This window comes from Hyaena hyaena, unplaced genomic scaffold (genome assembly GCF_003009895.1).
Source record: "Hyaena hyaena isolate Hyena2069 unplaced genomic scaffold, ASM300989v1 scaffold_150, whole genome shotgun sequence".
NCBI lineage: Eukaryota > Metazoa > Chordata > Mammalia > Carnivora > Hyaenidae > Hyaena > Hyaena hyaena.
Window position 1 is genome coordinate 2,850,920 of NW_024080782.1, and position 12,979 is coordinate 2,863,898.

Here is a 12,979-nt window from a genome sequence, read left to right on the forward strand (position 1 = left end):
ACTTATAAGTTGTTCAAGTTCGGTAATGACATAAGCTGTCCAATGATGGGATTTCCCAAACCACAGAATTACTGCCGAGAACATAAATCCATTTCTAAACCTTGATTTTTTTAAACTTTTTTTTTAACATTTATTTATTTTTTGAGAGACAGAGACAGAGCATGAGCAGGGAAGGGGCAGAGAGAGAAGGAGATACAGAATCTGAAGCAGGCTCCAGGCTCTGAGCTGTCAGCACAGAGCCCGATGTGGGGCTTAAACTCACAAACCACGAGATCATGACCTGAGCCAGAGTCAAATGCTTAACCGACTGAGCCACTCAGGTGTCCCATAAACTTGATTTTTTTTTTTTATTAGCGGTAAGAGAAACAGTTGAAAATTAAATATTATTCGGCATGTATGTATAAATATATAGGTATGTGTGCATGTGCATATATGTGTAACAATTCTCTCATTTGCTCATTTAAAGGTGGCCTGTGAAAGCTGATAGGTTTGAGAGTGAGTTAAAATGATGACTCAATTTCTGTGTATGTATAAATACTAGCTTTTTCCTCAAAGAGTCTGTCTATTCCATGGCAAGAGTGTAAGACTCTTGGAAAGACTGGATCATTCACACTTCAACAAAATGAGTTTTATTGTAGTTTATTAAAAGCATCAAGTTCTTTGATTAAATACTCAGGCATTCTAACTTCCAGAAAAAATTTATCTATTATTACTCTTTAGTAGTAAACCTAAGTACCTATAGAAAAGAGAACATATTTTAACCTGAGTAGTGACCCTTTGGATATTTTTAGAAATTAATACCTATAAAATTTCTATGATAAAAAATGAAAACACATAAGGAAACTGACAGCTGAATGGGCTAAGTGTGCAGCAGTCTGCTAATCTATCTAAGAGCTCTTCCTTCTCATTTGGTAATAGTTAATAAAGATGAACATACTTCTCAAAAACACTTGTCTGCATAGCTATGGCTATAACCACATTTGCCTTTACCAAAGTCAAGCAAGCAGGATTCTGAGACTCTTCAGGTGGGGGAATGGTGATGTAGAGAAGGGGAGAGGAAGTGCTGGTGGGTGGGAAGGATCTCTATGATGATAGGGTGATGGTCATTTTCCTCTTACTCCAAAGTGCCACCAATTGTCTAAGAGAGAAGGAGGCAATGACTTCCAATAGCTGACCCAGAAAAGTCTGTGTGTTTGTGTGTGTGATGCAGAAGGCCACCATTAAGCCCTAAATTTTATTTGCCTGCCTACTGAGATTGGGGTTTTCTCTATTGCCTGGATGAATAATAGAATATCTTCTGCTGTCAGTATGCTACAAGTTTCTGAAAAAAACCCTACATATATATCAGCAAAAGAATTTCTTAACATTGTTATTGCTATATAATTTTTATTCTTTTGAAGTTTTACAGTTAACTTTGAAAATACATACATGGTGAAAAATGATCCTACGTGGAAAGTTAAGTTCTAAAACCTCCTGAATTTTTGGTTCGGAGTGTAAGGTTGTTTTCAGAATGTGCCCAGGAAATTAACTTTCACAACTAAGCTTTGTTCTAGCCGATAATGAAGTTAATGCGTGTGCTCTGAGTCTATAATAGCAAGAGGCAGAAGGAGAGAATTACAGCTGGGACTTGTTTTCTCTAAAGGTATCTCCTCATCTTGATTGTAAGGAAAATAATAGTGCTGACCTCAAGTAATCTGGAAGATTGTCTTAGATAATGTATTGTATGTATAAGGCACATAGCTTTCACTCAGTGACTAGTAACTGCTCTAGGATTATTATAAACAGTCAAGGAAGGGAAGTAACTAAATAGAAGTTGGGCATGGAACATTTCCAAAGTGTCATTTCATTTCATTTTTAAAATTTTTTAAAATTTTTATTTTTTGAGAGAGAGAGTGTGAGCAGGGGAGGAGCAGAGAGAGAGGGAGGCACAGAATCCGAAGCAGGCTCCAGGCTCTGTTTGAGCTGTCAGCAGAGTCCGATGCAGGGGCTTTCTCCCAGTCCCTGGAGCCCATGACCTGAGACAAAGTTGGACACTTAACCAACTGAGTCACCCAGGTGCCCCTCCAAAGTGTCATTTCTTGGGGCGCCTGGGTGGCTTAGTCGGTTAAGCGTCCGACTTTCGCTTAGGTCATGATCTCGCAGTTCGTGGGTTCGAGCCCCGCGTCGGGCTCTGTGCTGACTGCCAGCTCAGAGCCTGGAGCCTGTTTCAGTCTGTGACTCCCTCTGTCTCTGATCCTCCCCTGCTCACGCTGTTTCTCTCTCTCTCCTAGAAATAAATAAAACATTTAAAAAAAAAGTGTCATTTCTTAAGTGAAAATCTCCCTGTCAATCAGCAACAGCTCTATCATATCAGCTATGTGAGAGTGTCACCAAACCAGCTGAAAGATTGTTGTCCAATCATGGAAAAGAAAATTGAGTATTGTGACCAGGTGAAAGACTGAGGCCACACGAGCCTATGACTAAATCCACAGTTCCTTGTTAAGCGTCCACCTTACCCAAAACTTCCCCTTGGAAGGATACTCTGAATGTTGGCTTTAGCGGGTTATCTGAAATGGCCTTCTGATAGCCCACAAGAAAGTCCTCAAAACATCTCATGCAGTTTCAAGTAAAGCTCAAACAGCACCACCAAGCACGGTGGGCGCAAGTAGCCTGAAGTGGGCAATATATCTGAAGACAGGTATTGTGGGTCTCCCATACAAAACAGTCTTCTATTTCAGCAAAATTTTGTCATTGGTATTTAAAAATTCCCTAGGGTTGGGGTGCGGTGGCTCAGTTGATTAAGAGTCTGACTTTTGATTTTGTCTCAGGTCATGATCTCATGGTTCATGGGATCGAGCTCCGTGTGGGGCTCTGAGCTGACAGTGCTGAGCCTGCTTGGGATTCTCTCCCTGCCCTCTCTGAAAATAAATAAATAAACATTAAAACAAATAAAAATTCCCTAGGGCTAAGTGGTTTTTCCTTGTCCTTTTATTCAAATAGACCATTAACACACTGGAGAGAATTAAGCCTCAACTATAGCATTCACTGTGGAGACAATCAGGATTCAACTTTAGTATCCACTGTGAATCACAGAACCTGCCAGAAGTACTACTGGTGTGCCTAGGAAATGCAGAAATAACCACCAAAAAAAAAAAAAAAATGTAGCTGTAAATTCACACAGACATAAAATGGAAAAGCTACAGGCGAGGCAGAATTTTATTTTTAGCAATCCATAGGTAGAAGTCTCCTCATTTTTCTTCTCTTCTGATTTACTAAGATAATAAGAATATACAAAAAGCATGAGTAAACGCATAGTACAGAGCTAACGAGAGACGAGGTGATAAGTTTCAAGTACTTCAGGCGTGTAATCCTTAATAACATATTATTCACTCATGGGGTTTTTATGTGAATCTTGGAATCCTGTAATAAGCAGAGATATTTTTGAGAAATTGAACTGGATTCAGGCTTAATCGCTTTGAAACAAATAATTTAGTTGCTGTGCTTGGCAATGTGGGTCATTGCAGCTCCTGGACTCAAGCAAGGTTAAAAACTGTGGAAAATACAATGGTACATTGGACCTGGACTCTGTCCCCGACAACACAGAGATCTTGTAGAGGTTTCAGACTCATGACAGAATTAGCTGGAACGCAATATCCAAAGTGGCAAGAGCCAGAGGAGAGATTTATTTAGGATATTGGGATTTTAAAGGATGAAGAAAAATGGAAGAGATTATTCCAATTGGAAAACCTGGGGGCCTTCACAGAGGAAATATCATTTAAAAGTAGCACAACTCCCTCTAAATGTTGGTGCTTAAAAAATATTTTATAGCCTGAGTGAATGAAAGGCATCGGAGGGATGAAGGCTCATAATGCCTGGCACACAACAGTTACTCAAGACACGCTTCCTTGACTGGACTGCAGACTTTGAGGAAGGGCATTCCAGGTGAGGAAATATGCAAATTCATGTAGGGTCATAATGGGAAGGGGGCTTCAAACGGTGGACGGGGTTAAGCAGGATGGACTGTATTAGGTGAATGAAGGGGACTCACTGCTGGTTTCGCAGGATGAGGTCCATATTCCTTGACATAAATCTCAAGGCTTTCTGAGGTCTGGTGCCTGCCCACATCTCCAGCCTTCTCTTTCTGTTATTCCCCTCTCCATTCTTGCTGGATTTCTTCTGTTCCTCAAAACACAGCATTTTCTCTCACCTTCAGGTACCACACATCGTAGACTTCCGGCAATCATCCCATGTTTGTCCTTCTCTTGCCCCCTCTGTCTGGCTGACTCCTACTTACCTCCAGGTCTCAGCTTTAACATCACTTCTTCCAGGAAGCCTACCAGCCTCCTGTACTGGTTAGCTTCCCCTCCTACGCTCTCTCACTGATCCTGCACTTCTCACCGCACCTTATTGTAATTCCCTGTGATTCCCTGTAATCATTAGTCTCCCTGTTTGTGGTAGGCTCTCTGAATTCAGAGACCTTGCCTTTTTGGTGGCTATATCCCTAGTACCTAGTATTGATTCCTAGAATACTTAGTAAACACAATTGTTGAATGAATGAATCAGACAAGACTGGAGATTGCGTTAGGAACATCGATCATACCCCCTATTAGTGAATGAGGATTTAAAAAATAAAAATGGCGGGGCACCTGAGTGGCTCAGCCGGTTAAGTGTATGGCTCTTGACTCTAGCGCAGGTCACCATCTCACGGTTTGTGAGTTGGATCCCCGCATGGGGCTCTGTGCCGACAGCGTGGAGCCTGCCTGAGATTCTCTCTTTCTCCTTCTTTCTCTTCTCCTCCCCAGCTTGTGCTCTTTTTCTCTCTCAAAATAAGTAAATAAGCTTTAAAAAACCAAAATGGTTGGCAATGGTATATGGTCATTAAATGTTATAAAAATCAAATAGTAACAATTGTTAACATTTATTGAGTGCCTCCCATGCCAAATTCTGTGCTAATTACTTTCCAAACATTATGTCATTCAATCCTCACAGTAATATTATGAGGAAGGCATTGCTTATAAGAAAATGAAATCATAAATACAATTACATATAAATAAAATCTACCCTCTTTACAAAAAAATTATGTCTGCACCTTAAATAACACTTAGAGTTTTGACTCCTACAGCTCACGAGATATATATGAAGTATCCAAAGTGAATAGGGAAGTAGTTGTAAAATGACAGACTAAAAAATATGGGGTATTAAAAAGATGTGAAGTCTATAAAGCTTTGAATGGTCTGGAAAAGATGACAATACAGTTATCCGCAGGAAATTCACTAAAACTTCAAAGAGGTAACTTTAAGATCCATAAAAGGATGTTACTAAGACTAGGTTGAAAATAGAAAATAATGTTTAAACTTTCAAATGACTCATGAGTCATAGAGCTGTAATGAATTACTAATGGACATTATTAGGATTTAGAGGCAAATTCTTAATTTGACAGTAAGAAGAACAACTATCTTCTTCCATAACATATCTCCTGGTGCCACTGTAAGAGAAAATAAACACATGTTTTTAACAGGACCAAGATTCTAATCCAATGCACTAATGTTATGTTCTTTACCAACATTAGGGCAGATATTCATAAATACTCATTTGTAGCAGCTTTTTCATATACACCTAGTGTAGTACCTGTTTTCAAGGTCAATAAACCTTCATTGAGCACTAAGAGTGACCAGGGTTGCCATAAGCTAAGAACCTGAATTTTCATTCTATTTTGAGGTAGAGACATTGACTTCAAATCCAAAAGATGATTAAGAGCATCTAAAGAGGAAGGGGTCTAGTTACCACTATTACTATAAAAAGACTGTGTCTCAAGAGGAGAATAGGACTAAAGTAGATATGTGCAATTGGGGAAAACAACACACACACACACCCCTCTTCCTTTTTTCACTGTTTTTAGCTGATTCACATAACTAGAACTTTGCCCTTGAAGAAGAATGGAGAGTTCACCTGACTCAGTTTTTCTGCTTTATAGTTCAATTTTAGTGTTTGGCAGTAAATCCAGATGCTTGGAAGGTCAACTCTTTCTCTTTAAACACTTTGCTTTTAGAGCATGAAGGTTTTCATTTTCTGTGCCAGATGCCAGAAAGCATTGTAACCAGAGACCTGCGTGGCTGATCTCTTAAAGTTAAAAAAAAAAAAAAAAGTAAGACTCTTTGGACTGTCAAGTTCTCCTGTGTAATTGACTTTTTTAAAAAATTTATTTATTTTGAAAGATGGAGAGAGTGCAGGCGGGGGAGGGGTAGAGAGAGAGGAAGAATCCCAAGTCAGCTCAGTGCTGTTAATGCAGGGCTCTAACTCATGAACATGTGAGATCATGACCTGAGCCGAACACAGTCAGAGGCTCAACCACCTGAGCCATTAGGTGCCCCTGTGTAATTGAATTTGGTCCCGAGGGTTTTTGCCTGTTTGTTTGTTTTTGTGTGGATGGGGAGAAGTACCAGTTTCAAAATAAATGAAATATGCAAATACCTGCCTGGAATTACAAGTAACATCATGGAATTTGAAAGCATACTTTATGCCATGTTTATATTCCTATCCTACTTCCACATACAAACTAAAGTCAGAACGATAAAGTAAATTTACAAGACTCTCTCAATTGTTTTTTGGCAGCTTTGGATCACATATAGCATAATCTTGCGTTAAGGTGGCTACATGACAGGAAAGAACAAGGTAAAACAAAGAACTTTAAAGAATTTTGGAAAAAAATTATTTTTAATGTTTTATTTATTTCTAGGAGAGAGAGAGAGAGACAGCGTGAGCAGGGGAGGGTCAGAGAGAGAGGGAGTCACAAACTCTGAAACAGGCTCTAGGCTCTAAGCTGGCAGTCAGCACAGAGCCCGATGCGGGGCTCGAACCCACGAACCGCGACATCATGACCTAAGCGAAAGTCAGACGCTTAACCGACTAAGCCACCCAGGAGCCCCGGAAAAATGTTTTTAAACAGAATGGGGCCTATGTCAAAAAGAGAAAGTGAGCAATACCACACTAGACATGCAATGAAAAAATAAGATTATAAACATCAATGTGCTGGCAGAAACAACCAAAAATTTCTTTGTAAAAATCATATCCCTCACTCCTTATCCCCAGTTTTCTCTCCAGAGATCAAAAGACCACCAAAGAATTTTACCACTCAAAATAACACATTGTGGATGAAAATTATTCAAATAAACTTTTAAAATGGAAACAACACTCAATGCATGTTAATGCCATTTTCAGAAGGGCCCCAGAAATGAGGCTCTATTGCTAGAATGAGTGAGAGAACCTCCTGGATGTATTTCACTGATTGTGGGATGGCCTCACAGAATTCTTACTTGTGCATAACAGCCATTTTACAGATATAACAAATCCCAAGATCATAATACTCCTTTATCCATATCACCTTAAAAGCTGATCGATAAACATTAGGATAACCTTCCAAACACCTCTGGGAAATCACGATAATGTCCGTTTTCAAGATGAGAAATACAGACAGAGATAAATTTCCAAGCCAAGAACAAATGGGGAAAGGGAGGTGAGCAGAATGGAATTCAAGAGCATCAAATTTCCAGTCCTCTGTAGAGAGTGCTCTTAGCTCCAAAGAAATTTTAATAAAGGCCTGAACCATGACAGCTAACTCTGAAATAGTAGAACACTGGCTTCAGGGATAAAGTTTTAACACTTTTTCAATATTTGAATTACTTCTTAAAACATTAAGTTGAAAAAACAGAAACAACATTACCACATAAGGAAGATAACAAAGATGGTCCAAAATTTATCTTTTAAAAAAAAACAGTTTTATGGGTAAAATATTTTGATACTAAAGAGAAAGCTACATTTACCTATAAACACATTAACATATAAATACAAACCCTCCACTGTAATTATGCAATTGATCCAAATATATTCTTGAAGACAAAGAGAACCAGAAATACAACGTCATCTGAAGCAAATTTTGAGAACCCCAAGAATCTAGCCTAAATTTAAGTGCTTGTTATTTGACTGATCTTTGAGTAAATCTTCAGAGATGGGACAAAGGTTCTACAGAAGGAGGCAACACTAAATGTCCTGGGTCTAGTGGCAGCACAGTCATTGTAATCATATTCCGAAAAACAAAAAGCACAGTTACAGATTCTATTGCTGACAAAGTCCATCTGCTTCAATTTTCTTTACATACAACATGTATTTCAAGTCCCTCCATCTCCTGTGCGTCCACCTTGTTTTAAAGCACTGCCCTGGTTTAGTCATCTTATTTGGATGACGTGCTGTATAGCCTCCTAACTAGTCTCTGTGCTCCTAATCTTACCCCACCTCAACCCGTTCTTCACAGAAAGCTGGAATGATCTTTTCAAATGAAAATATGATCACACCATCTCTTATCCTTCTTTATATCCTTTTCACCATCTTTATCCTTTTCCATTTTGCCTGCAGGAAAGACAAAAAGGCTGAACACATTATAGAATCCTTCCCTGGGACAGCCCTTGCCTACTTTACTAGCCTGACTTCTGCCATGACCACCCAGCCCCTCTAGGTTCCTGCCTTAGCTTTCTTGCAGCTCTTATATGTACTCATCTCTTCCCAGCTTAGATCTTTGGAACCTGATGTTTCCTCTGTCTGCAAAATTCTATCACCCAACTCTGCCTAGCTTATTCATCCTTCAGATTTCAGAGTCAATAGTACTTTCTCAGAAAGACCTTGATCACCCAAATGAATTTGGATTTCCCTACAGCTTTTTTTCATAGCAGCTATTCTTTTTCCATCATTTATTTTCATTCATTCATTCATTCATTCATGCCTTTTGGCATGCATTATTTAATAATTACATGAAAGAGAAATTTTGGGATTCAGCTATAATAATAGCAAATATTATTACCTATTATTTGTTATATACCTGGCTTTTCCAAATATTGGCATTTAGGGACATTAACCAAAGTGGCCACTGTACATTATCCCATTTTGAATCCTGGCATATTTCCTAAAGAAGGCCATTGGACAGTTCCCCTTCTGTTCACATTCAAATGAAGATCATAGGTCCATCTTAATTCCTCTCACAATTTTGTGAATTTCTTGAGCATAAATATTATCAATGTCAAATCAATGTCAAGCATACAGAACAATACTTTGAATATGTGGTCTATGCTTTAAAAATTTACCATGAAATTTGGCACTTCTGATGTCATAGTGTTTATAAAATAAAAGTAATCCAAAATTGGTATTTTATCCCAAGATAAAAGCCATTGGTTTGTGGGGAATCAAGTGGTTAAAAATTAAAACTAGCAATTATTACTCTAGTAAATTAGTTTGCTTAACAGCTCAAACTGACTTTTGGGTATTATGTAAATATAAGCAATGTTGGACATAAAATATGCTTTTTTCATAATAAAGCATTAAATACAGTATGTGCAGTTTTTTGTTGTTTATGTGAGCTGTATCCTTTTAACTTTACATTTAGCCAAAAATGCTTAAATCGAAAACACAAGGGGCCACCTGGGTGGCTCAGTCGGTTAAGTGTCCGACTTCGGCTCAGGTCATGATCTCACGGTTCATGGGTTTGAGCCCTGTGTCAGGCCCTGTGCTGACAGCCAGCTCAGAGCCTGGAGCCTGTTTCGCATTCTGTGTCTCCCTCTCTCTCTGACCCTCCACTGCTCACGCTGTCTCTCTCTCTCAGAAATAAATAAATCATTAAAATTTTTTTTAAAAAGTCTGAAACACAAGTTTATTAGTAATCATAAACATAAATAAATTTTGACATTAATATAGACAAATTAGATAGGAATATAAGGAATGTGCCTGGTCTTTCACTGTGATTTTTCATCATCTAATGAGGAATGTTTTATTGTTATTTGGGTCATTCTAAAGTGACTGATACAAGGACCTTTTAAGGTATCATATTAAAGGGTAAGGGTTGTTGAAAAACCAGGAAGCACAATCAGACATTCCTCAAAATATTCAACAATAACAAAATCAAAAGCCAACCAAGCACCTACATATCCAGTCAATGCATTTAAAATTATCCTATCCTACCCAGTAAAACATAATTAGGAAGGGGTGGGATTTCTGAGATGTATGTCTCTACCTCTGTTTCTTGACTTCTAGATTAGATTAAGGGAATACATGGAAATGTGCCCAGAGGAAATATTAATAAATGAGATGCAGTATTACACAAAATAGTTAGAAGACTACAAAATGAACTAATGAATAGAAAATGATGTTAGCCAGCTACTAAAGTCAATACAGCTAAGGCAGCATCCAAGTTATTTTTATTTTTATTATGTTTTTTTTCTCCTCTTCTCCAGCCTCCCAGGAAAGATGCTGTGGGAAAATGAAGGGATTCTGCATTTGCTCCCATAAAATTTATAGTATGTGCTTGCTCAAAGTCCTGGTCTAGGACCTCTCCATCGCTGGTGTGGATGCAACTCCTCCATGCACATGAATGTAGTATAGACAACCCCCTCCCCCCATACATCTGATCTCTTATTAAGTTCTGTTCTTTACCCTCCACATATAGAGGCACATATTTGATGACTATTCCATGAACAGGGATATCTGGAATGGAGAGGGCTGGCTGTGTTACTAAAGTTAATATCCCATTTACAAAGCCTAAAGTAATCCTCCTCTTCCCTCAGTCGGTATAATTCTCAGTTACCTGACCACATCACAGCGTAGAATTAATAGCACTCTTGACCTTTGCCAGCTTTATGAACAGGCTCAAAAAACTATATGCAAGTTTTATTAATAGTAAAGAACAATATCTTAGCGGGTATTACTAAATAAGTGGTTAAAAATAAGGGTAATAAACACATTTAAAATCACATCACTCATTTAATTAAATCCTTCACATAATTAAAAAATATCCAGAGGTCTTCCAGAATCAGAATCTACAGACTACAGGCTAGCTTTATGCTAATCTGTATTTCTAAGAAGATGACAACTACATTATGTCAAAAATCTATGTAATAAATAAGCTGAGAAACTCAGGGAAAGATTGAATTTTCTTCCAGTGTGCAAGTGAGCAGAATGAATGCATCCAGTTTACCATCTCACACATGTGCACTAAAAACTCTTAAAGGGCAACAACTATAAGAATGAATTTGTCATTTTGAAAATAAATACAAATACTTAATATATATTAAAATGTGTTCTCGAGGACAAGAACATTAGAAGCAATGTGATGAGCTGTTTAGAATCTTACGTCTTTTTATATTTATTGTAATAATGGATTTATTGTGCAAAGGTCTGAACATTCTGGCAAGCTGTAGCAACCTTAGGAAACACTAATGCCAGATACATTTTATATCCATATTAGGCTGAAAAAAAAAGACGGGTTGATGTGAGCTGAAAACTAGGGTTTTCTTGCACTCTAAATTTTTGTAAAACATCAGTAACGTTCTCTTCAGATTCTAAAATGAGGTGCCAAATTTTGTATTTCTAGAACATTCCTGATGGTTACCAGCACACAAATCACAGTGATTACATCAAACCTGTAACTTGAAACTAAAGTTAGAGGTGTTTGACTTCACATCCTGGGAGAGATTTCAGCTCCCCTGTAGAATTTAAGATCTATTTCAAAGTCTGTGGTTCCACAAAGTCTTTAAAATGACAACTGTGTTTAAGCTGGAATCTTTAAAAAGTTCTTTTATTAGCTGCCATGTAATTATGTTTCTATATATCTCAGTTAACACAAAGATTATAGTCTTAAATAATTCACATCCACAAAAATATCGTCTTGATAATAATATAGTCAGTTCCTACATACCCCACGGACCATTCAGCTTTGTGGCTATTTGGACCCTCTGTCTCCTTTATTTTTCTATCATTTCACTCTCTCTCTTTATTTCCACCACTTATTAAGAACTCCACTAGAGGGTGAATAGGACAATAAATGGATATAAGTGGACTAAGATCTATCAAGGAAAGGCAGAAGCAATTTACTCAAATGGGGTTTGGTTTATTTGGGGACTTCAAATATCTGTGTTATTCCTATTGTTTGCTATCCCCCATAATCACATTGGCCATTATAAGAGTGATAGATAATTTACAGGAAACAACCTAATATGCAGTTGAAGAAAGATGTACTATTTGGTGAATTGTAGAGCTTTGCTCTACAAATTTAGGTTGGGTTACAGATGTGCACAATTTTTATAGATATATTAAAGATGATGCTTAATGATGTTGGGGATATGACAAATTATGTAAATTGGGAATACACAATCCGATTGATGTGAATTATGTATTGACAGTAATTTTATTAAGATTTCATAATGGTAACTAACTCTAAAATGTGCAGCAGAAAATATAATTCAAGTTTTTAAAAAGGACTGCTTCTATCACTTAATCTAAAATATGTTTAAGGAAACATTTGGGATAATGGTCAGATACTTCTGACCAACAGTCTAGATAATGAAACAGAGGCCCTTGGTGATATTGTTGCCCACACATCTGTTTCACTCAGTGACCATATCCTTGAAACTTCTGCAGAGAATAATACAGTATAAATAGATCTCATTAAAGATACAAAATGTGTGGAGATGAAGTTAAATCATAACTGAGCTAATTAGCAAATTATTGATAGGTCTTTTGTCATACTGTATTTAAACTCAGGAGCTGGGGATAGGCTCCTGTCACTTAAGAATGACTCTTGTCACAAAAAAAAATGTGCTAATGCGAATCATATACTTTTTTTGGTACCTCTTAATCCCATACTTTTTAATGAGTGTTAATTTTGAAAATTAAAACTAGCACCATGCATTTTTCTGATACTGATATTTCAAAACGTTTGGAGCACCTGTTTTACCACCATGATGAGAAACTATGGGTCTGACTGGTTAAAAGCACCAGCAGTAAACATTATAGAGGCCTGGGGAAGCTAAGCACCAGGACACATCTCGCCCCTCTGCTTTTAAGTTACACATTCAGTCTACCCACTAACTGCTGGCAACACCTCCAAGTTAAAAGAATGTTACCAGAAATAGGCACCAAATTCTCCCCGTTTTTTCCCGTAGTCACATGCTGCAGCCCAACC

The 12,979-nt window shown here is 37.8% G+C and overlaps 1 protein-coding gene across 11 annotated transcripts in view; it reads right to left on the minus strand.

Annotated features, from left to right (window-relative positions):
• The window catches only part of DTNA (dystrobrevin alpha), a 359,840-nt gene that overhangs the window by 207,947 nt on the left and 138,914 nt on the right, over window positions 1–12,979 (minus strand). The gene's annotated exons all lie outside the window — the stretch shown is intronic.